This window comes from Coregonus lavaretus (genome assembly GCF_964263955.1).
Source record: "Coregonus lavaretus genome assembly, chromosome: 11".
Classification (NCBI taxonomy): domain Eukaryota; kingdom Metazoa; phylum Chordata; class Actinopteri; order Salmoniformes; family Salmonidae; genus Coregonus; species Coregonus lavaretus.
This window is the reverse complement of record NC_139998.1, coordinates 41,376,305-41,401,879: the sequence shown is the minus strand read 5'-3', so window position 1 is coordinate 41,401,879 and position 25,575 is coordinate 41,376,305. Positions and strand designations below refer to the sequence as shown.

The following is a 25,575-nucleotide window of genomic DNA, read 5'->3' as shown; positions in this document are numbered from 1 at the left end:
GTCCGTAACAAAATCCACCGATAGGTGGGACCACGGCCATTGTGGAACGGTAGGGGTTGTAATTTCCCTCTGGGCAGGTGTCTAGGCGCCTTACACTAGGCGCACACCGAGCAGGAGGAAACATAAACCTTCACGTCCTTGGCTAAAGTGGGCCACCAGTACTTCCCACTAAGACAGTGCACTGTCCGACCGATGCCAGGATGACCAGAGGAGGGTGACGTGTGAGCCCAATAGATCAATCGATCGCGAACCTCGAGCGGCACGTACATACGACCCTCTGGACACTGGGGGGGAGTGGGCTCGGTACGTAACACCCGCTCGATGTCCACGTCAACCTCCCACACCACCGGTGCCACCAGACACGACGCTGGAAGTATGGGAGTGGGCTCAATGGACCTCTCCTCTGTGTCATACAGTCGGGACAGGGCGTCTGCCTTAGCGTTCTGGGAACCTGGTCTGTAAGTAAGAGTAAACACGAAACGAGTGAAGAACATGGCCCACCTTGCCTGGCGAGGGTTCAATCTCCTCGCCGCCCGGAGAAAAGGGTTTTTAGCCCCCTCAAGCCAATGCCTCCACACTTTCAGAGCTTGAACCACAGCTAACAGCTCCCGGTCCCCCACATCATAGTTGCGCTCCGCCGGACTGAGCTTCTTAGAAAAGAAAGTACAGGGGCTGAGTTTTGGTGGGGTGCCCGAGCGCTGAGACAGTACTGCTCCTATCCCAGCCTCGGACGCGTCCACCTCTACCTGGAATGCTAAGGAGGGATCCGGATGAGCCAGCGCTGGAGCCGAGGTAAACAGGTCCTTCAGATGACAAAAAGCCCTGTCCGCCTCAGCTGACCACTGCAGTCGCACCGGTCCCCCCTTCAGCAAGGAGGTAATGGGAGCCGCTACCTGACCAAAGCCCCTGATAAACCTCCGGTAGTAGTTGGCAAAACCCAAGAATCACTGCACCTCCTTCACTGTGGTTGGAGTCGGCCAATTACGCACGGCCGAAATGCGGTCAATCTCCATCTCCACACCTGACGCGGACAGGCGGTGCCCTAGGAAGGAGATGGACTCTTGGAAGAACAGACATTTCTTCGCCTTCACATACAGGTTATGCTCCAACAGTCGACCAAGCACCTGACGCACCAGAGACACATGCGCGGCCCGTTTTGCAGAGTATATGAGGATGTCATCAATATACACCACTACACCCTGTCCGTGCAGGTCCCTGAAAATCTCATCAACAAAGTATTGGAAGACTGATGGAGCATTCATCAACCCGTATGGCATGACGAGGTACTCATAGTGCCCAGAGGTGGTACTGAATTCTGTCTTCCACTCATCTCCCTCCCGGATACGCACCAGGTTGTACGCGCTCCTGAGATCCAATTTAGTGAAGAAGCGCGCCCCGTGCAATGACTCCGTCATAATAGCAATCAGAGGTAGTGGATAGCTGTAATTCACAGTGATCTGATTAAGACCACGGTAGTCAATGCACGGTCGTAAGCCACCATCCTTCTTCTTCACAAAAAAATAAACTTGAGGAGACAGGGGAAGTGGAAGGCCGAATGTATCCCTGCCTCAGATATTCGGTGACATATGTTTCCATAGCCGCCGTCTCCTCCTGTGACAGAGGATACACGTGACTCCGGGGAAGTGCAGCGCCTACCTGGAGGTTTATCGCACAATCCCCCTGTCGATGGGGTGGTAATTGAGTCACGAGAGCCAAATCGGCATATTCAGGCGGAATGTGCATGGTGGAAACCTGGTTTGGACTTTCCACCGTAGTTGCCCCTACGGAAACACCTACACACCTCCCCGAGCACTGACTAGACCATCCCTTGAGAGCCCTCTGTTGCCATGAAATAGTGGGGTCATGAGAGGTTAACCAGGGAAGCCCCAACACCACTGGAAACGCAGGAGAATCAATCAGATAGAGACTCATTTTTTCCTCATGACCCTCCTGCGTCTTCATCCAGAGTGGAGCTGTGACCTCCCTAATCAGACCTGACCCTAAAGGGCGACTATCTAGGGCATGTAAAGGGAAGGGCACATCAACTGGCACAATAGGAATCCCTAAACTACGGGAAAACTGAAAATGAATAAAGTTCCCAGCAGCGCCTGAATCTACGAGTGCCTTATGCTGGGAATGAGGAGAAAACTCTGGAAATACAACATCAATACACATATGCGCAACAGGGAGCTTTGGGTGAGTCGGGTGCCTACTCACCTGAAACGGTCCACCAGTGCTCTGCCTACTTCCTCGACTCCTTAAAGACCCTCCCCAGCACCGACCAGCAGTGTGTCCTCTGCGGCCACAGTTGGTGCAGGGGACGGCCCCTCTACCGGTCTCCCTAAGAGCAGCACCTCCGAGCTCCATAGGGGTAGGGTCGGAGGTGCTGGGGGATGGAATGGACGGCCCCTGATCCGGACGTCCGCGGGTGGCCAACAGGTTATCCAGCCTGATTGACATATCCACCAGTTGGTCCAGGTTAAGGTTGGTGTCCCTGCAGGCCAGTTCCAGACGAACGTCCTCCCTTAGGCTGCATCGGTAGTGGTCGATAAGGGCCCTCTCATTCCATCCTGTGCTGGCAGCCAGAGTCCTAAAGTCCAGTGCAAAATCCTGTGCGCTCCTCTTCCCCTGTCTGAGGTGGAATAGACGCTCACCCGCCGCTTTCGGGCGGTATTCGATCATCCACCGGAGGGAAGAGCGGCGGGTGAGCGTCTATTCCACCTCAGACAGGGGAAGAGGAGCGCACAGGATTTTGCACTGGACTTTAGGACTCTGGCTGCCAGCGCAGTAAGCTCCTCATAACGGACAGATGCTGCGTCTATTCCTCCCCACTCGGCGTTGGCCCACTCAAGCGCTTTTCCGGACAGACAGGAGATGAGGGCGGACACGCTCTCATATCCTGAGGGGGCCGGGTGGATAGTTGCCAGGTATAGCTCTACCTGGAGCAGTAAACCCTGACACCCGGCAGCTGTACCGTCGTATGCCCTCGGGAGCGAGAGCCGAATCCCACTGGACCCAGGTGGTGAAACGGTGGACAGCGGTGTAGGTGGTGGTGTAGTTGGAGGAGATATAGGAAAACCTCCTCTCTCCCATCGCTCCATAGTATTCACCACGCATTCCATTGCGGTGCTGAGAGCCTGGATCATGGTCGCTTGTTGTTGGACGCGTTCTTCCATCGATCCGGCTGGCATGGCTGTACCTGCTGACTCCATATTTGGTGCGTGTTTCTGTCAAGGCGTCAGTGTAATGCGGTAGGACGAAGTCAGGCGCAGGACACAGAGCTGATCGAGAAACGTATTGTCACGGTTTCGGCCGAGGCTGCTCCTCCTCCTTGTTCGGGCAGGCTTCGGCAGTCGTCGTCCCCGGAGTACTAGCTGCCACCGTTCGATGTTTCATGTTTGTTTGGTTTTGTCTGTTTGTACACCTGTCCCTTGTTAGTGTTTGATTTTGTTTCCTATTTAGTTATCGTGTGTTGGGTCAGGTGTTATGTGTGATTGTTTTTTGTCAAGCTGTTGCTCTCTGTATTTACTCTCGTGTTTTGTTGTTTTTCGAGAGTCCGCACTGTGTGCGCTATCGTCGTTTTACGCACTGTGTTTATTGTGCGTAATTTGTATTTTGCCTCCCGGTTGGGTTGGCTGTTCGCCTGTTTGGTGCTGCTTTCGTTTACTAAAGTCTGTTCACGAACGCCCGTGTTTCCTGCGCTTGATTTCCACACCGCATCTACACTCAGCTACTGACAGAATCACACATCAACCCATGGAATCAGCAGGAGCAACCGCGCCAACGGACATCATGGAGGACCGTCTTCGTGGGCAGGAGGACAGGATCAACCAGATCGGTCACGCCCTGTATCGGGTGATGAACACTCTCCACCGATGGGAAAGCAGCGGGGTACCCACGCCCCCACCTACCGGACCATCCCCATCGGTCAGTCCTCCTGTACCCCTTCCGGAACCCAGCGGGATTCGGCTCTCGCTCCCGAGGGCGTACGACGGCTCCGCTGCCGGGTGTCAAGGGTTCCTGCTGCAAGTGGAGCTCTACCTCGCCACCGTACACCCGGCGCCCTCGGGACACGAGAGCGTCTCCGCCCTCATCTCCTGTCTCACCGGCAAGGCGTTGGAGTGGGCCAACGCCGAATGGAGGAGAATAGACGCCGCTACTATTACCTATGCGGAGTTCTCCCGCCGCTTCCGTGCCGTGTTTGACCATCCACCAGAAGGGAAGGCGGCGGGGGAGCGTCTGTTCTACCTCCGACAGGGGATGAGGAGCGCACAGGATTTTGCTTTGGAGTTCCGGACTCTAGCGGCAGATGCAGGGTGGAATGAGCGGGCCCTCATAGACCACTTCCGCTGCAGCCTCCGGGAGGACGTCCAGAGAGAGTTGGCGTGCAGGGATACCACGTTGTCGTTTGACCAACTGGTCGACATGGCCATTCGGCTGGACACCCTGCTCGCCACCCGTGGACGTCCCGGGTGGGGGTTGCCCATTCCACCTTCCGGCACCTCCGAGCCGAGCCCTATGGAGCTCGGAGGTGCTGGCGCTAGAGAACGGAGGAGTAGGAACCCGAGGGGGGCCGTTCCCTGCACCAACTGTGGCCGTGGAGGGCACACCGCGGCTAGGTGTTGGGGAAGGTCCTCCGGTGGAGGTGAAGGCAGGCCACGCATTGGGGAGTCCTCCCAGGTGAGTAGGCGCCCTACTTACCCAGAGCTTTCTGTCGTTCACATAACCTTGCCTGTTTGTTTCCCACAGGTTGCACCTCGTTCCCAGCATAAGGCGCTAGTAGATTCAGGCGCAGCTGGGAATTTTGTAGATCGCCAGTTCTGTGTTGAGTTAGGGATTCCTCTCCTTCCCATTGATAAGCCTTTCCCTGTGCATGCCCTAGATAGCCGTCCGTTAGGATCTGGGTTAATTAGGGAGGTCACAGCGCCCCTTAGGATGAAGACGCAGGGGGGTCATGAGGAGACGATTCAGCTCTATCTGATTGACTCTCCTGCGTATCCGGTGGTGCTGGGACTTCCCTGGTTGATTACCCATGATCCTACTATTTCGTGGCGAGAGAAAGCTCTTAAAGGGTGGTCTGTTCAGTGTGAGGGGCTATATCTGGGTGTTTCCATAGGGGCGACCTCGGTGGAGAGTCCAAATCAAATGCCCGCACTGCATATTCCCCCAGAGTATGAGGATTTGACACTGGTGTTTAGTAAGACAAGGGCGGCGCAGCTGCCGCCTCATAGACAGGGGGATTGTGCGATAGATCTCCAGTTAGGAGCAGCACTCCCGCGGAGCCATGTGTATCCCTTGTCTCAAGAGGAGAGGAAGGCGATGGAAACTTACATCGCCGAGTCTCTGAGACAGGGATACATACGGGCCTCCACTGCGCCCGTGTATTGATTACCGCGGTCTCAATCAGATTACGGTGAAGTACAGTTATCCACTTCCTCTGATTGCGACTATGACGGAGTCATTACACGGTGCTCAGTTCTTCACAAAATTGGATCTCAGGAGCACATATAACTTGGTGCGCATTAGAGAGGGCGATGAATGGAAGACAGCATTTAGCACGACCTCCGGTCATTACGAGTATCTCGTCATGCCATATGGGTTAATGAATGCTCCCTCAGTCTTCCAATCGTTTGTAGATGAGATTTTCCGGGACATGCAGGGGCAGGGAGTAGTCGTGTACATAGACGATATTCTGGTGTACAGTTCTACCCGAGCTGAGCATGTAGCCCTGGTGCGCCGAGTGTTGAGGAGACTGTTGGAGCATGACCTATATGTCAAGGCAGAGAAATGTCTGTTCTTTCAGAAGTCGGTCTCCTTTTTGGGTTATCAGTTGTCTGCGTCAGGGGTGAAGATGGAGGTTGACCGGGTGTCAGCTGTGCGTAATTGGCAAACCCCAACCACTGTGAAAGAGGTGCAACAGTTCTTGGGTTTTGCGAATTATTACCGGAGGTTTATCCGGGGTTTTGGACAGGTGGCAGCTCCCATAACGTCTCTGTTGAAGGGGGGTCCGGTGCGCTTGCGGTGGTCAGCTGAGGCGGACAGGGCTTTTGGGAGACTGAAGGACCTGTTTACCTCGGCGCCGGTGTTGGCGCATCCGGATCCCGCTTTACCATTCCAGGTAGAGGTAGACGCGTCCGTGGCCGGTATTGGGGCCGTCCTCTCACAACGGTCTGGCACACCACCTAAGCTCCGCCCCTGTGCCTTTTATTCTAAGAAGCTCAGTCCGGCGGAGCGGAATTATGACGTAGGGGACAGGGAGCTGTTAGCCGTGGTACAGGCCCTAAAGGTGTGGAGGCATTGGCTTGAGGGGGCTCAACACCCTTTCCTCATTTTGACGGACCACCGTAACCTGGAGTACATCCGGGCAGCTAGGAGACTGAATCCTCGCCAGGCCCGCTGGACTATGTTTCTAGCCCGGTTTGTGTTTAAAATCACTTACATCCCTGGGTCCCAGAACGGGAAGGCAGATGCCCTGTCTCGGCGGTATGACACGGAGGAGAGGTCCGTTGAGCCCACTCCCATACTACCAAAGTCTTGTCTGGTGGCACCGGTGGTATGGGAGGTCGATGCAGAGATCGAGCGGGCGTTACGCACCGACCCAAGTCCTCCACAATGTCCAGTGGGTCGGACGTACGTTCCGCTCGAGGTACGCGATCGCCTCATTTATTGGGCTCATACGTCCCCCTCCTCTGGACATCCAGGTATCGGCCGGACAGTTCACTGCCTTAGCACTAAGTACTGGTGGCCAACGTTAGCCAGGGATGTGAGGGTTTATGTCTCCTCCTGTTCGGTGTGTGCACAGTGTAAGGCGCCCAGACATTTGCCCAGGGGTAAGCTACAACCCCTGCCCGTTCCACAACGACCCTGGTCCCACCTCTCGGTGGACTTTGTTACAGACCTTCCCCCCTCACAGGGGAATACTACCATCCTGGTCGTTGTGGATCGGTTCTCGAAGGCCTGTCGTCTCCTTCCCATGCCGGGTCTCCCTACTGCCCTACAGACCGCTGAGGCTCTGTTTACCCATGTCTTCCGGCATTACGGGGTACCCGAGGATATAGTGTCTGATCGAGGCCCCCAGTTCACCTCCAGAGTGTGGAGAGCCTTTATGGAACGGTTGGGGGTTTCGGTGAGCCTTACCTCGGGTTACCACCCGGAGAGTAATGGGCAGGTTGAACGTGTCAACCAGGATGTGGGTAGGTTTCTGAGGTCTTATTGCCGGGGCCGGCCGGAGGAGTGGGCGAGATACGTTCCGTGGGCCGAGATGGCGCAGAACTCTCTCCGCCACTCCTCCACCCAACTAACCCCTTTCCAGTGTGTGTTAGGGTACCAGCTGGTTCTGGCACCTTGGCACGAGAGCCAGATCGAGGCCCCTGCGGTGGATGAGTGGGTGCGGCGCTCGGAGGAGACATGGAACGCTGCCCACGTCCATCTGCAGCGGGCCATCCGTCGGCATAAGACGAGCGCCGATCTCCACCGCAGTGAGGGGCCTGTATACGCACCTGGAGATCGAGTCTGGCTCTCGACCAGAAACCTGCCCCTCCGCCTGCCCTGCCGGAAGCTGGTCCTGATTTCCACAAGTCCTGAGGAGGTTGAACGAGGTGTGTTACAGGTTAGAACTGCCTATTGATTACAGGAATATTAACCCCTCGTTCCATGTGTCTCTCCTCAGGCCGGTGGTAGCTGGTCCACTCCAGGACTATGAGATAGAGGAGATTCCTCCGCCCCCGTTGGACATCGAGGGGGCTCCGGCGTACACTGTGAGGTCCATCCTTGATTCGAAACGCCGGATGGGGGGTCTCCAATATCTCGTGGAGTGGGAGGGGTACGGCCCGGAGGAGCGGTGCTGGGTGCCGAGGAGGGACATATTAGACCTGTCCCTGCTGACCGAGTTCCATCGGGGTCATCCTACGCACCCTGCTCCGCGTCGTCCTGGTCGTCCCCGAGGCCGGGATCGGCGCACCGCTGGAGCCGCGCGTCAAGGGGGGGGTACTGTCACGGTTTCGGCCGAGGCTGCTCCTCCTCCTTGTTCGGGCAGGCTTCGGCGGTCGTCGTCCCCGGAGTACTAGCTGCCACCGTTCGATGTTTCATGTTTGTTTGGTTTTGTCTGTTTGTACACCTGTCCCTTGTTAGTGTTTGATTTTGTTTCCTATTTAGTTATCGTGTGTTGGGTCAGGTGTTATGTGTGATTGTTTTTTGTCAAGCTGTTGCTCTCTGTATTTACTCTCGTGTTTTGTTGTTTTTTGAGAGTCCGCACTGTGTGCGCTATCGTCGTTTTACGCACTGTGTTTATTGTGCGTAATTTGTATTTTGCCTCCCGGTTGGGTTGGCTGTTCGCCTGTTTGGTGCTGCTTTCGTTTACTAAAGTCTGTTCACGAACGCCCGTGTTTCCTGCGCTTGATTTCCACACCGCATCTACACTCAGCTACTGACACGTATTTTACTCATAGGTATCTCAATGAACATACCTCCACGCAGGGAGGAACAAACCCGCTCACATACGACAACCAAAACATGGACAAACACGCACAACACACAGTGTGAGCCAGAGAGTAAAATAGGGAAGACATAATTACATGATGGGAAACAGGTGAGACCAATACAGACAAAACAAGTAGAACATAGAAACATGGATCGGTAGCAGCTAGTACTCCGGTGACGACGAACGCCGAAGCCTGCCCGAGCAAGGAGGAGGGGCAGCCTCGGCTGAATTCGTGACAGGGTGCTTTGCTGCAGGAGGGACTGTTGCACTTCACAAAATATATGGCATCATGAGGAAGGAAAATTATAAGGATATATTGAAGCAACATCTCAAGACATCAGTCAGGAAGTTAAAGCTTGGTCGCAAATGGGTCTTCCAAATGGACAATGACCCCAAGCATACTTCCAAAGTTGTCTCAAAATGGCTTAAGGACAACAAAGTCAAGGTATTGGAGTGGCCATCACAAAGCCCTGACCTCAATCCTATAGAAAATGTGTGGGCAGAACTGAAAAAGCGTGTGCGAGCAAGGAGTCTTACAAACCTGACTCAGTTACACCAGCTCTGTCAGGAGGAATGGGTGAAAATTTACCCAACTTATTGTGGGAAGCTTGTGGAAGGCTTCCCGAAACATTTGACCCAAGTTAAACAATTTAAAGGCAATGCTACCAAATACTAATTGAGTGTATGTAAACTTCTGACCCACTGGGAATGTGATGAAAGAAATAAAAGCTGAAAGATATAATTATCTCTACTGTTATTCTGACATTTCACATTCTTAAAATAAAGTGGTGATCCTAACTGACCTAAGACAGGGAATTTTTACTAGGATTAAATGTCAGGTATTGTGAAAACCTGGCAGGTATTGTGAAAAACTGGCAATTTCTCGCATAGAATAGCCTTCATTTCTCAGAACAAGAATAGACTGACGAGTTTCAGAAGAAAGTTATTTGTTTCTGGCCATTTTGAGCCTGTAGTCGAACCCACAATTGCTGATGCTCCAGATACTCATCTAGTCTCAAGAAGGCCAGTTTTATTGCTTCTTTAATCAGCACAACCGTTTTCAGCTGTGCTAACATAATTGCAAAAGGGTTTTCTAAAGATCAATTCGCCTTTCAAAACGATAAACTTGGATTAGCAAACACAACGTGCCATTGGAACACAGGACTGATGGTTGCTGATAATGGGCCTCTGTACGCCTATGTAGATATTCCATTAAAAATCAGCTGTTTCCAGCTACAATAGCCATTTACAACATTAACAATGTCTACACTGTATTTCCGATCAATTTGATGTTATTTTAATGGACAAAAAAATTGCTTTTCTTTTGAAAACAAGGTAATTTCTAAGTGACACAAAACTTTTGAACGGTGTTGTATAGAGAGAGAGAGAGAGAGAGAGAGAGGCATACTAAGACAAAATAAATGTGACACTGTGTGGAAATGATAACACATTAGTGCAGGAAATAAATACATCTATTAAAATGCTGGAAGTGAATGCTGGAATTAAACAATTAAAGGCAAATTTACATTTACATTTTACATTTTAGTCATTTAGCAGACGCTCTTATCCAGAGCGACTTACAGGAGCAATTAGGGTTAAGTGCCTTGCTCAAGGGCACATTTACGTCATTTAGCAGACGCTCTTATCCAGAGCGACTACAAATTGGTGCATTCACCCTATAGCCAGTGGGATAACCACTTTACAATTATACTTTTTTTTTTTTTTTTTGGGGGGGGGTAGAAGGATTACTTTATCCTATCCCAGGTGTTCCTTAAAGAGGTGGGGTTTCAAATGTCTCCGGAAGGTGGTGAGTGACTCCGCTGTCCTGGCGTCGTGAGGGAGCTTGTTCCACCATTGGGGTGCCAGAGCAGCGAACAGCTTTGACTGGGCTGAGCGGGAACTATGCTTCCGCAGAGGAAGGGGAGCCAGCAGGCCAGAGGTGGATGAACGCAATGCCCTCGCCTGGGTGTAGGGACTGATCAGAGCCTGAAGGTACGGAGGTGCCGTTCCCCTCACTGCTCCATAGGCAAGCACCATGGTCTTGTAACGGATGCGAGCTTCAACTGGAAGCCAGTGGAGTGTGCGGAGGAGGGGGGTGATGTGAGAGAACTTGGGAAGGTTGAACACCAGACGGGCTGCGGCATTCTGGATGAGTTGTAGGGGTTTAATGGCACAGGCAGGGAGCCCAGCCAACAGCGAGTTGCAGTAATCCAGACGGGAGATGACAAGTGCCTGGATTAGGACCTGTGCCGCTTCCTGTGTAAGGCAGGGTCGTACTCTCCGAATGTTGTAGAGCATGAACCTGCAGGATCGGGTCACCGCCTTGATGTTGGCGGAGAACGACAGGGTGTTGTCCAGGGTCACGCCAAGGCTCTTCGCACTCTGGGAGGAGGACACAACGGAGTTGTCAACCGTGATGGCGAGATCATGGAACGGGCAGTCCTTCCCCGGGAGGAAGAGCAGCTCCGTCTTGCCAGGGTTCAGCTTGAGGTGGTGATCCGTCATCCATACTGATATGTCGGCCAGACATGCAGAGATGCGATTCGCCACCTGGTTATCAGAAGGGGGAAAGGAGAAGATTAGTTGTGTATCGTCAGCGTAGCAATGATAGGAGAGGCCATGTGAGGATATGACAGAGCCAAGTGACTTGGTGTATAGGGAGAAAAGGAGAGGGCCTAGAACTGAGCCCTGGGGGACACCAGTGGTGAGAGCACGTGGTGCGGAGACAGCTTCTCGCCACGCCACTTGGTAGGAGCGACCGGTCAGGTAGGACGCAATCCAGGAGTGAGCCGCGCCGGATATGCCCAGCTCGGAGAGGGTGGAGAGGAGGATCTGATGGTTCACTGTATCAAAGGCAGCAGACAGGTCTAGAAGGACAAGAGCAGAGGAGAGAGAGTTAGCTTTAGCAGTGCGGAGAGCCTCCGTGACACAGAGAAGAGCAGTCTCAGTTGAATGACCAGTCCTGAAACCTGACTGGTTTGGATCAAGAAGGTCATTCTGAGAGAGATAGCAAGAGAGTTGGCTAAAGACGGCACGCTCAATAGTTTTGGAAAGAAAAGAAAGAAGGGATACTGGTCTGTAGTTGTTGACATCAGTGGGATCGAGTGTTGGTTTTTTGAGAAGGGGTGCAACTCTCGCTCTCTTGAAGACGGAAGGGACATGGCCAGCGGTCAAGGATGAGTTGATCAGCGAGGTGAGGTAGGGGAGAAGGTCACCGGAGATGGTCTGGAGAAGAGAGGAGGGGATGGGGTCAAGCGGGCAGGTTGTTGGGCGGCCTGCAGTCACTAGTCGCAAGATTTTATCTGGAGAGAGAGGGGAGAAAGAAGTCAAAGCATAGGGTAGGGCAGTGTGAGCAGGACCAGCAGTGTCATTAGACTTAACAAACGAGGATCGGATGTCGTCAACCTTCTTTTCAAAGTGGTTGACAAAGTCATCCACAGAGAGGGAGGAGGGGGGGGGGGGGGGGATTCAGCAGTGAGGAGAATGTGGCAAAGAGCTTCCTAGGGTTAGAGGCAGATGCTTGGAATTTAGAGTGGTAGAAAGTGGCCTTAGCAGCAGAAACAGATGAAGAAAATGTAGAGAGGAGGGAGTGAAAAGATGCCAGGTCGGCAGGGAGTTTAGTTTTCTTCCATTTCCGCTCAGCTGCCCGGAGCTCTGTTCTGTGAGCTCGCAATGAGTCATCAAGCCACAGAGCTGGAGGGGAGGACCGAGCCGGCCGGGAGGATAGGGGACACAGGGAGTCAAAGGATGCAGAAAGGGAGGAGAGGAGGGTTGAGGAGGCAGAATCAGGAGATTGGAGGGAGAAGGATTGAGCAGAGGGAAGAGATGATAGGATGGAAGAGGAGAGAGTAGTGGGAGAGAGAGAGCGAAGGTTGCGGCGGCGCGTTACCATCTGTGTAGGGGCAGAGTGAGTAGTGTTGGAGGAGAGCGAGAGAGAAAAGGATACAAAGTAGTGGTCGGAGACATGGAGGGGAGTTGCAGTGAGATTAGTAGAAGAGCAACATCTAGTAAAGATGAAGTCAAGCGTATTGCCTGCCTTGTGAGTGGGGGGGGATGGTGAGAGGGTGAGGTCAAAAGAGGAGAGGAGTGGAAAGAAGGAGGCAGAGAGAAATGAGTCAAATGTAGACGTGGGGAGGTTGAAATCCCCCAAGACTGTGAAGGGTGAGCCATCCTCAGGAAAGGAACTTATCAAGGCGTCAAGCTCATTGATGAACTCTCCAAGGGAACCTGGAGGGCGATAGATGACAAGGATATTAAGCTTAAATGGGCTAGTGACTGTGACAGCGTGGAATTCAAATGAGGAGATAGACAGATGGGTTAGGGGAAAAATTGAGAATGACCACTTGGGAGAGATGAGGATTCCTGTGCCACCAGCTCTCTGACCAGATGCTCTCGGGGTATGCGTGAACACATGGTCAGACGAGGAGAGAGCAGTAGGAGTAGCAGTGTTTTCAGTGGTAATCCATGTTTCCGTCAGTGCCAGGAAGTCGAGGGACTGGAGGGTGGCATAGGCTGGGATGAAGTCAGCCTTGTTGGCGGCAGAACGGCAGTTCCAGAGGCTGCCTGAGACCTGGAACTCCAGGTGTGTGGTGCGTGCAGGGACCACCAGGTTAGAGAGGCAGCAGCCACGCGGTGTGAGGCGTTTGTGTAGCCTGTGCGGAGAGGAGGGAACAGGGATAGGCAGAGGCATAGTTGACAGGCTGCAGCAGATGGCTACAATAATGCAGAGGAGATCGGGATGAAATGAACTAAACATCAGGGAAAGGAGAGAGCAGGCCTCCCTCACCAAAAAATATATATATATATAACTCTCCCAACTTCCACCTCAGAAACTATAATTGTTTCACTGAACCACCCGAGTAAAACTCTCCCAACTTCCACTTTAGAAATTAGAATTGTTGTAAACTACAGCAGACTGTTATCAGTAGCTGTAATTAAGTACAGCAGCTACCAACCACCTAACGTTAATGCCTCGGATGAGGTTAGAAAAACAGCTGAATGGTAGCAGCTAGCTGGCTCAATCACAGGTACTCTTAAGCATGAAATAACATTGGAAACAATTAACCATAGTTGCAAAAAGTTACCAGTAGCTACCCGCTAGCTAGCTAGCTTTGTTGGTCCAAGTAGTGGGTAGGCTAGCCTCGTGCTTCGCCGGAGTCCGCCGAATACAGTCCTTACCTACAATAATTACCTACAATAACCTTCAATAACTACCTGAGTAAGCTACCTATAATACCAAACTACAATACCTACCTACAATCTAAATACATGGTTTAAGCTTAACTCAACACCATATAAGAAGCCAAGCTTACCTTTCATAACGCAGCAACGATTAAACGTTGGGTAGCTAGCACAAAGATATTGTATTTAGCTACCACAGCCTGCTGGTAGTGTTGGCTGGCTAGCAATGGCTACTGTGTTGACTTTGTTTGAAAAACGGAGTCGCTGCGAACGAATGTAGCTGGCTAAAAGGATATTGTTTTTAGTTGCAACCGTTGCTAATAGCAACTCGCCAGCTAATCCAGGAGGTGAGTTAGCTAGCTAGCTTCGTGCTACATCCGGCACCGCCGAATACAAAAGTAACCTACAATAACTACACAACAGCTACCCACAACAGCCCACGATGCCTACCTATACTACTTAATAATATACAGCCCACGATGCCTACCTATAGTACCTAACTACAATCTAAATACATAGTTTAAGCCTTACTCGACAAAGCCCAAGCTATGTATAAAGCCAAACTGGCAGACTGCAATCAGTAGCCGAAATTAAGTACAGCAGCTACCAACCACCTAACGTTAATGATAATGAGGTTAGAAAAACAGCTGAAGGTGGCAGCTAGCTGGCTCAATTACAGGTACTCTTAAGCGTGAAATAACATTGGAAACAGCTAACCACAGTTGCTAAAAGTTACCGGTAGCTACCCGCTAGCTAGCTAGCTTTGTTGGTCCAAGTAGTGGGTAGGCTAGCCTCGTGCTTCGCCGGAGTCCGCCGAATACAGTCCTTACCTACAATAATTACCTACAATAACCTTCAATAACTACCTGAGTAAACTACCTATAATACCTAACTACAATACCTACCTACAATCTAAATACATGGTTTAAGCTTTACTCAACACCATATAAGAAGCTAAGCTTACCTCCTGCTAGAGAAAACACAACCTCTCCCGTCAGCATCCCAGTCTAAATACAAATAAGCAATAGCTGTGTGCATTAAGGAAAAAGACGCCTGGCTCAAATAGAAGCCTGTCTCTAATAAGGGCCTGTAGTGTTCAGTGATTTATTTTTGTATTTGTACCCCCTTTTTCTCCTCAGTGATTTAAGCAAATAAACAGCCGGGCTATTCATTAAAGTTTTGCGGTAGCCAAGTAGCCTATGCATACCTGGCAGAATGATATCATGATTATTTCCACCAATCCAGTGGCCATTTGTTTTGCAAACTCCAGAAACACCTCTAACCAAAGGTGCCGAGGTGCCTGTACACTTGAATTAAAGGGTAACTACACTAAAAAATCTAAATGTATTAGATTTTTCACAGACCTCAAAAGTGGTCTCCTAATGTGGTTTAAGTATTGTTATGATACAAATGTGACTGAGAGCAAAAACCTTAACAAAAGTGAAAAAATCGGAAACCTGTGAATTTCTAACTCCGTTGACAGCCTCATTTAGCTGTTTCAATAGTAGGCCTACAATTAGCCTACTTGCACAGTACAGCTTGGGTTGGCCTGACTGTGAAAGACCAATATGGGATTTATCATTTTAGGTAATTCAGAATGTATGTCACTTTTTCTCATAGAATATTTCACACAGGGCGCCTTTCCTTCGCCGGGTGGGTTGTTTGGGAAATGTTTTGCAAAATTAGAGTATATCCACTTCTCCAGGCACCACTACACTACTGCTCTTGGCCTTCATGGTAAATCTGCTGGGAGGTCGCTCTAGTTTGAAGTCGAAGTTAGACATCCATCCAGGTCCCAAGAATGTCTAGAATTGCCTTCAAAACCAGCCACTAGGGGCAACGGTGAGCGCTATTACCTTCAAGTAGGCCGGCGGCTTTTGCTAGGGCGAAGTGGACAGGGATAGTGGATGGGCGTAAAAGCTGCGCTCCGGCGTTAGGTTGCGTGTTCAATCGCAGTGGTAGGCAATAATTGTTTTGTTTTTCTGTTTTAAGCCCTATCCAAATTTTTACCGTTAATTTAATCACTCAGAATAAATTCCTAAACGTAACCCTATTTTAACCCTATCCCAAACCATAACCCTTAAAAAGATGTGAAACCCCCAGCACGATGAGAGTGTTTTTGGTTTCAATTTGAGGAGTTAGGTAACAATGTCTCAACTTAAACGACCTTGACATCACCATAGATGTTTTGAAAAACGTGGACCAACGTCACATTTTGAAGTCAAACTGTGATACCTTGTTGAAATCTGAATGGACCTGTAGAAATAATAGAATTGGGATGTGTAGATGATGAGAGGTTTGAAGCTTTATGTTATTTAATTCCCCTGCATCAGTCCACCATAGCCATCATATCACTTCTGTCTCAGTTTGGAGTTTATGTTTTAGGGGGAATTGTTTGATTCAAATGATGCCGCTGACCTTCATATTCTCCGTTCTCTTTATTCCAATTACAACTTCCAGTTTTCAAAAAATTGTCAAACTCGTAGAACTGGCAGTTGATAAAAGGCAACGTCCTCCAAAGCCTTGGAATAGAAATAGTGAGGCAAGTGTATAATTGTGAGTGTCACATAGTGAATTTAGAGCCATCACTTTAGCAGAACTCACCATCTTATCCCCAGGTTGATTGAATGAGTGGGTTTGTGGGTAATTATCCCGATGTGTCTTTATTGTTAGTGACATGCTGCAAATAGAGAAGAATTTGTCAAGTTTAAGTGAGACAGCTTTGGTCGTCCTTTACCTGCTGCAGTGGTTTCATAGCATTAGAAAAGTAGACACCCTTACATTGTCCTACCTACCTTGATATTGAATACTATGGAAAATGATAGTGAACTGAATACTGCTCTCTCCAGACAAGCAATATTTTTTAACAATTTAGATTAACTTTATAAGCAGTCGTAAATATTAATAAGCGTTTTAAACATTCAAGCATGACAAATTACAAGCATCATAGACATTACTAAATAATCTATAAACATTGATTTTGCTAAATGTTTTATAGGAAGGTACAAGGAGTGAGAATTATATGCTTCCATGGATGTTTATGCCATGACCGATTGCAATTAATTAAGAATGAATTCGATTATGATTAAAAATGGATTATGTGGAAAACAAAATAATTTAATTAAATGTTTAGAGGGGGATTTCCATACATAGTTAATTAGAGAGAAGGATATTAACATCTACTTGTTCTTATAGGTATCCAGATGTGTGTGTGTGTGTGTGTGTGCGTGTGTGCGTGCGTCACCTCTACATGGACTGGAGCCCTACATAGGGTCACAACTCTGTTTCTGACATTACCCTCTGTAACCTTCCCATTGTGTTACACTGTCACTTGTCCAGTGTCCAATGTGCTTGTAATACAATGAAGGTGCTTTAACAGAGGAGAGTGCATCATAGGCTACATCTACATGGCTTGTCAACCGCAAGCCCCCAGGAAGACTACTCTAGCAGAGAGTCAACAGACAGAGAGCCAATCTGTGAGCTCAGGGTCAGCATGAACATTGAACTCTATCCTGTATCAGGACAGAAATACTGCTGGCAGAGATACAGGGAAGCACATTCATACCCCAAAGAAACTGCCATCTTGCCCTACGGCACAAACGGGCCTACGGGCCGACTTCCATTCTGTTTTAGCTCAACCTGCCCTCCGAGTTATTCACAACAACAACAAAACATGAAGAGAGGTAGAAGGGGAGGGGTAGAGATGAGAGAAGAGGGCAGAGAGAGGAGAGAGGGCTAGAGAAGAGAAAGAGACTAGAGAGAATGAGGGATGACGGGTAGAGGAAAGGTAGATCAAAGAGGGAGGAAATTGAGGTAGAAAGGAGAGAGAGTAAGAGAGATGACAGAGATATAGAAGAGAGTTAAAGAGAGGAGGGATCAGTACGGAGGTGATAGAGGTAGAGAATGGTAGAAAGGAGAGAAGGGTGGAGAGGAGATAAAGGTAGAGAGAGGAGATAGAGTTATAAAGGGAAGATGGTTGGGGAGGAAGTACTCTGTGTTGTCCTGAAGAGAGTAATGGTTTGAATTCAGGCGATGGAGGCAGACAGTGTCCCATCTCATCACATCAAACTGCCCATGTCACCTCACTTCCTCAGCAGTGGCAAAACACATTTCCTGGTCAAGGGGCTGTCCCATCACACACATGACACTTACGGGCGAGGTCATTGTTGCTTCCATCCTCCCATTCATATATATCCTGCCTGTTGGGATGGGCTATTACATGCATGGAAAACATCAGCACTCTAAATGATTAAAGAATGGAGCGTGCATGTATTACGAGTCTGATAACGCTATACTGAATTCCCCTCACTGCATAACCACACACGTGTGTTCTTTTATTTTACTGCTGCTCTTTAGTTATTTGCTTTTATTTTTTTACTTAACACTTTATTTTTATTTTAACTGCATTGTTGGTTAAGGGCTTGTAAGTAAGCATTTCACTGTAATGTCTACACCTGTTGTATTTGGCGCATGTGGCAAATAAACATTGATTTGATTTGACATGTGGTGATGTGATGCATGCCTTATGTGAGGCATGCTATATGTTGAAAGGATACACCAATGTTCGATACACTTCTGTCAGTCTGAAAGAAACAAGGATTGCATCTGAAATTACACCCTATTCCCTAGATGCCATGATTATATGATGGGAGTGGCCATGTTACGTGTGTAGCCTTGATTGATGTCCTGCTTGATGGCTAACTTGACAGGAACAGTCAATTTGAGCACATATTTCATATTGTCGATATAAAGTGGCAAGGAATATTTACAAGCAAGGTAGTCATATCAGTAGGCTTGTGAAAGATCCATAAAATACTGTTCGCATTCAGAGCCAGTCCACTGAATGACACATTTCCTGGTTAAGGTGCCGTCCCATCACACACATGACACTTATGGGCGAGGTCATTGTTGCTTCTATCCTCCCATTCATACATCCATATAAATCCTGCCTGTTGGGATGGGCTATTGACATGCATGGAAAAACATAATAAAAGATCCACAAAATACTGTTCGCATTCAGAGCCAGACAGTATAAACAAACATCAGTACTATGACAATCCACTGTATGACTAACTTCGACAGTATGTTCAATGAAAAAGCTAAGCACATATAGCCCCTGATGTGGGTGGTGGCTGGATTGGCCCCTGAACTCCTTAGTGAGTCCTGAATCTGTACACACACACACACACACACACACACACACACACACACACACACAGAGAGAGAGGTTATGCAACATCCTCCTACATCAGATATGACTAGCATCACTACACTATTATCAGTCCATGTGGCTTGTCAATTATTCACTTTGAATCTATATGACCACAACTTCCTGTTGGTTCATTCATGTGTAGATTCATTAACACTTCCCCCTCCATTATGTCATAATGGGTGGTATGAAAAACAAGGCTGTTGATTACAAACACAACATATTTCCCCATTGTTTCTGCATCTGTTTTTGTACAGTACTTTATTCACACGTTTTATAACTAAAGGGAAAGGGAAAAGGTTGTCCGTGGTTGGAGGGGTGTTGTTCACTGTATTGCTCTAATACACAAGGTGAGTCACATGGTTAGGCTACCTTTTCTTCTCTCTCCTCTAGCTTTGTGGTGTGACAGGAGTGTGCATTTTTTACTGAAACCCAATTGGGAGAAAACCCAATTTACTTCTCTTATAAAACCAAGACAACGTCGTCAATGGATGAGCAAATACCCTGTTTATTCTTCTGTTCGGCAACAAAGACATTATACACTGAGTGTACAAAACATTAGGAACTCCTTCCTAATATTGTGTTGCACCCCCTTTTGCCCTCAGAACAACCTCAATTCGTCGGGGCATGGACTCTACAAGGTGTCAAAAGCGTTCCACAGCGATCCTGACCCATGTTGACGCCAATGCTTCCCACAGTTGTGTCAAATTGGCTGGATGTCCTTTGGGTGGGGGATCCTAGCAGCGTTGCAGTTCTCGACACACTCAAACCAGTTCACCTGGCACCTACTACCACACCCCGGCACTTAAATATTTTGTCTTGCCCATTCACCCTCTGAATTGCACACATACACAATCCATGTCTCAATTGTCTTAAGGCTTAAAAATTGTTCTTTAACCTGTCTCCTCCCTTTCATCTACACTGATTGAAGTGGATTTGACAAGTGACATCAATTAGGGATCATAGCTTTCAGCTGGATTCACCTGGTCAGTCTATGTCATGGAAAGAGCAGGTGTTCTTAATATTTTGTACACTTAGTGAACATTAAAGGAGCTACAGTATATCTTTCATAAAATGTGTTTTAAGCGAGCACAATTCACACAATTTGATTGGCAGCTCCCTCAAAGAGAGCGAAGGAAGCACTGAATTAAACTAAAATGGTGTAAATCATTACAATTCCATTTGAGCAGGGATCTTCTCTCTATGAATAAGCATAGAATATACTTAGCCAGCTACCGCTTTACAAACATCAGTTCAGAATTGTAAGCTACCCCTGTGCATATACCCATCAATTCCACTTAAAATAACGTACAGCCTCTTAGAATAGTATCCAAGTACAGAAATGCATGCTGCTCCCATTAATAATTAGCCATGTCCTCCACTGAATACAGTCATCATCATACCAAAGAGTGGTTCCATGTCCAATAATAGGACTACTGTAACCAGTTAAACAGTTGTGGCGGGGTTTTATTGGTTTATGTTGACTGAGAGCAGGCATGTGGTTGGATATACAGTTGAAGTCGGAAGTTTACATACATTTTAGCCAAATACATTTAAACTCAGTTTTTCACAATTCCTGACATTTAATCCTAGTACAAATTCCCTGTCTTAGGTCAGTTAGGATCACCACTTTATTTTAAGAATGTGACATGTCAGAATAATAGTAGAGATAATGATTTATTTCAGCTTTTATTTATTTCATCACATTCCCAGTGGGTCAGAAGTTTACATACACTCAATTAGTATTTGGTAGCATTGCCTTTAAATTGTTTAACCTGGGACAAACGTGTCGGGTAGCCTTCCACAAGCTTCCCACAATAAGTTGGGTGAAGTTTGGCCCATTCCTCCTGACAGAGCTGGTGTAACTGAGTCAGGTTTGTAGGACTCCTTGCTCGCACACGCTTTTTCAGTTCTGCACACACATTTTCTATAGGATTGAGGTCAGGGCTTTGTGATGGCCACTCCAATACCTTGACTTTGTTGTCCATGCTTGGGGTCATTGTCCATTTGGAGACCCATTTGCGACCAAGCTTTAACTTCCTGACTGATTTCTTGAGATGTTGCTTCAATATATCCACATAAGTTTCCTTCCTCATGATGCCATCTATTTTGTGAAGTGCAACAGTCCCTCCTGCAGCAAAGCACCCCCACAGCATGATGCTGCCACCCCCGTGCTTCACGTTGGGATGGTGTTCTTCGGCTTGCAAGCCAACCCCTTTTTCCTCCAAACACAACGATGGTCATTATGGCCAAACAGTTCTATTTTTGTTTCATCAGACCAGAGGACATTTTTCCAAAAAGTACGATCTTTGTCCCCATGTGCAGTTGCAAACCGTAGTCTGGCTTTTTTATGGCGGTTTTGGAGCAGTGGCTTCTTCCTTGCTGAGCGGCCTTTCAGGTTATGTCGATATAGGACTCATTTTACTGTGGATATAGATGCTTTTGTACCTGTGTCCTCCAGCATCTTCACAAGGTCCTTTGCTGTTGTTCTGGGATTGATTTGCACTTTTCGCATCAAAGTACGTTCATCTCTAGGAGACAGAACGCGTCTCCTTCCTGAGCGGTATGACGGCTGCGTGGTCCAATGGTGTTTATACATGCTTACTATTGTTTGTACAGATGAACGTGGTACCTTCAGTCTTTTGGAAATTGCTCCCAAGGATGAACCAGACTTGTGGAGGTCTACCATTTTTTTTCTGAGGTCTTGGCTGATTTCTTTTGATTTTCCCATGATGTCAAGCAAAGAGGCACTGAGTTTGAAGGTAGGCCTTGAAATACATCCACAGGTACACCTCCAATTGACTCAAATGATGTCAATTAGCCTATCAGAATCTTCTAAAGCCATGACATCATTTTCTGGAATTTTCCAAGCTGTTTAAAGGCACAGTCAACTTAGTGTATGTAAACTTCTGACCCACTGGAATTGTGATACAGTGAATTATAAGTGAAATAATCTGTCTGTAAATAATTGTTGGAAAACTTACTTGTGTCATTCACAAAGTAGATGTCCTAACCGACTTGCCAAAACTATAGTTTGTTAACAAGAAATTTGTGGAGTGGTTGAAAAATTAGTTTTAATGACTCCAACCTAAGTGTATGTAAACTTCCGACTTCAACTGTACATTAAATAGAGCAGGTACACATCTCCACTGACACAGTAGAGTATTAATACATTTCTCTAGCTTTCCGGAGCTTTCACATTTCCTCAACAACCTAGGATACTGTATATAGATCAAGCGATGGCTGTGAACGTCTCTTCCTAGTCTTTCCTGTATGTTCAATGTACACCATGTGGTATAGGAGACATACCACTGAAAGATGTTTAGCTCATGGTTTAGAGATATGCAATCTGTTGTTTATGGTGAATTCTAATTGTTTGAGAATGAATACAACGACCACAATGCATTGAATACTAGTATTAATGTCCGTATGACCTTGAAATAATATTTTGGTTAGAATGTACATTTGTCAAACATTGTCTTATGCTGTCTACAGATGGTGTTGAATATTGACTGGACTAGCTTATATACAGTGGGGGAAAAAAGTATTTAGTCAGCCACCAATTGTGCAAGTTCTCCCACTTAAAAAGATGAGAGAGGCCTGTAATTTTCATCATAGGTACACGTCAACTATGACAGACAAATTGAGAAAAAGAATTCCAGAAAATCACATTGTAGGATTTTTAATGAATTTATTTGCAAATTATGGTGGAAAATAAGTATTTGGTCACCTACAAACAAGCAAGATTTCTGGCTCTCACAGACCTGTAACTTCTTATTTAAGAGGCTCCTCTGTCCTCCACTCGTTACCTGTATTAATGGCACCTGTTTGAACTTGTTATCAGTATAAAAGACACCTGTCCACAACCTCAAACAGTCACACTCCAAACTCCACTATGGCCAAGACCAAAGAGCTGTCAAAGGACACCAGAAACAAAATTGTAGACATGCACCAGGCTGGGAAGACTGAATCTGCAATAGGTAAGCAGCTTGGTTTGAAGAAATCAACTGTGGGAGCAATTATTAGGAAATGGAAGACATACAAGACAACTGATAATCTCCCTCGATCTGGGGCTCCACGCAAGATCTCACCCCGTGGGGTCAAAATGATCACAAGAACGGTGAGCAAAAATCCCAGAACCACACGGGGGGACCTAGTGAATGACCTGCAGAGAGCTGGGACCAAAGTAACAAAGCCTACCATCAGTAACACACTACGCCGCCAGGGACTCAAATCCTGCAGTGCCAGACGTGTCCCCCTGCTTAAGCCAGTACATGTCCAGGCCCGTCTGAAGTTTGCTAGAGTGCATTTGGATGATCCAGAAGAGGATTGGGAGAATGTCATATGGTCAGATGAAACCAAAATAGAACTTTTTGGTAAAAACTCAACTCGTCGTGTTTGGAGGACAAAGAATGCTGAGTTGCATCCAAAGAACACCATACCTACTGTGAAGCATGGGGGTGGAAACATCATGCTTTGGGGCTGTTTTTCTGCAAAGGGACCAGGACGACTGATCCGTGTAAAGGAAAGAATGAATGGGGCCATGTATCGTGAGATTTTGAGTGAAAACCTCCTTCCATCAGCAAGGGCATTGAAGATGAAACGTGGCTGGGTCTTTCAGCATGACAATGATCCCAAACACACCGCCCGGGCAACGAAGGAGTGGCTTCGTAAGAAGCATTTCAAGGTCCTGGAGTGGCCTAGCCAGTCTCCAGATCTCAACCCCATAGAAAATCTTTGGAGGGAGTTGAAAGTCTGTGTTGCCCAGCGACAGCCCCAAAACATCACTGCTCTAGAGGAGATCTGCATGGAGGAATGGGCCAAAATACCAGCAACAGTGTGTGAAAACCTTGTGAAGACTTACAGAAAACGTTTGACCTGTGTCATTGCCAACAAAGGGTATATAACAAAGTATTGAGAAACTTTTGTTATTGACCAAATACTTATTTTCCACCATAATTTGCAAATAAATTCATTAAAAATCCTACAATGTGATTTTCTGGAAAACATTTTCTCATTTTGTCTGTCATAGTTGACGTGTACCTATGATGAAAATTACAGGCCTCTCTCATCTTTTTAAGTGGGAGAACTTGCACAATTGGTGGCTGACTAAATACTTTTTTTCCCCACTGTATATGTCTTTGTCCCCCAAACTTTAATTTGGGGAATAACTGTTCCTTTAATAAGCAGGTGCTGTAGAGCATATTCCACATTATCCATTCATATCAACAGAATGCAGTTTACATTTAACATGATTCATATGTCTCTTCCCCTCCTTCTTCCCTCTTTCTTTCTCTCTCCCTCTCTCTCGTTCTCTAGTACAAACAAGTGGAGCAGTACATGTCTTTCCACAAACTGCCATCTGACTTCCGACAGAAAATCCATGACTACTACGAGCACAGATACCAGGGCAAGATGTTTGATGAGGAGAGCATCCTGGAAGAGCTTAATGAACCACTGCGGAAGGTAAAACAACAAAACACACCATCAAAACCCTGACAAGGTCTCAAACAGAAAAAATTGAACAAAGGAACCAAAAAGAAATTGATTTCTCTGCAAAGCTTCATCGTTGTCTTTTGTAAATAATCCCCTTAACAAGCCTCTTGCTTTACTAAGTCATTCAACCACACCAAATTAGTCCATACATATTGTTGCCATTTCCACACCTTTGCTATGTTAGATTTAGACCTAACAAAATTGCAATTCAGTAAAAGTCATGTTATTTTCCCTTAGGAAATTGTCAACTTCACTTGCCGTAAGCTAGTGGCGTCCATGCCCCTGTTTGCCAATGCTGACCCCAACTTTGTGACGGCCATGTTGACTAAGCTCCGCTTCGAGGTCTTCCAGCCCGGAGATTACATCATCAGGGAGGGCACCATTGGCAAGAAGATGTACTTCACCCAACATGGTGTGACCAGTGTCCTGACCAAAGGATCCATGGGCATGAAGCTCTCAGATGGATCCTACTTTGGAGGTATGGATGGTCAACAATATACAGTATTACCACTTTTCTATGATTTAGTTTTCTATAACTTTCCTAAGATCTGCTGCTGCTGGCAAACCTGGGATCAATAGATTCTATATTATTCTATTTTATTCAATAATGGTGCTAATAACCCGTGGTGTAAAGTACTTAGGTAAAAATACTTAAATCTACTACTTAAGTAGTTTTTTGGGGTATATGTACTTTAATTTACTATTTATATTTTTGACAACTTTTACTTTTACTTCACTACAGTGGCGGCTCCTGAAAAAATTCTCAGGAGGGGCAATTTTTCTGATGATTTAGGTGACCTACACACATTTTTAAAAAGATATGTCCAGCAACAACATGAAGACAGGGGCAGCATATAAGTCAATACCAGAAGCATTTATTGACTGATCTCAAAAGTGTTGGCTTACAAAAGCAAAATAAGTTATCACAGTAAAAATAATCAAGGGTGTTCTTTCACATTCCTCAACACTGCATAAACAATATGTATGGCTTTGTAAAAATGAACAACCATATTCTGGCCAATTGTATAGATTTGTAAATATGAACAACCATATTCTGGCCAATTGTATAGATTTGTAAAAATGAACATGAACAGATTTTTTATTTTTTTGAATGGCAGTACCTTTCAAACATGTCTGCTTGCAGTAAGGTAGCACTCACAAGGTGGCCAGAGAAAGAGAACCTTTCTTTGGTGTGATCCAGGATGGTGTT

At 47.2% G+C, this 25,575-nt stretch overlaps 1 pseudogene across 1 annotated transcript in view; it reads left to right on the top strand.

The window, feature by feature from the left end:
* Positions 1-25,575, top strand: part of LOC311137160 (potassium/sodium hyperpolarization-activated cyclic nucleotide-gated channel 2-like) — a 124,488-nt pseudogene that overhangs the window by 79,980 nt on the left and 18,933 nt on the right. Inside the window, exons 5-6 of the transcript in view lie at positions 24,189-24,335; positions 24,603-24,843. The product of the transcript in view is annotated as a potassium/sodium hyperpolarization-activated cyclic nucleotide-gated channel 2-like (transcript). The remainder of the gene's footprint in view (positions 1-24,188; positions 24,336-24,602; positions 24,844-25,575) is intronic.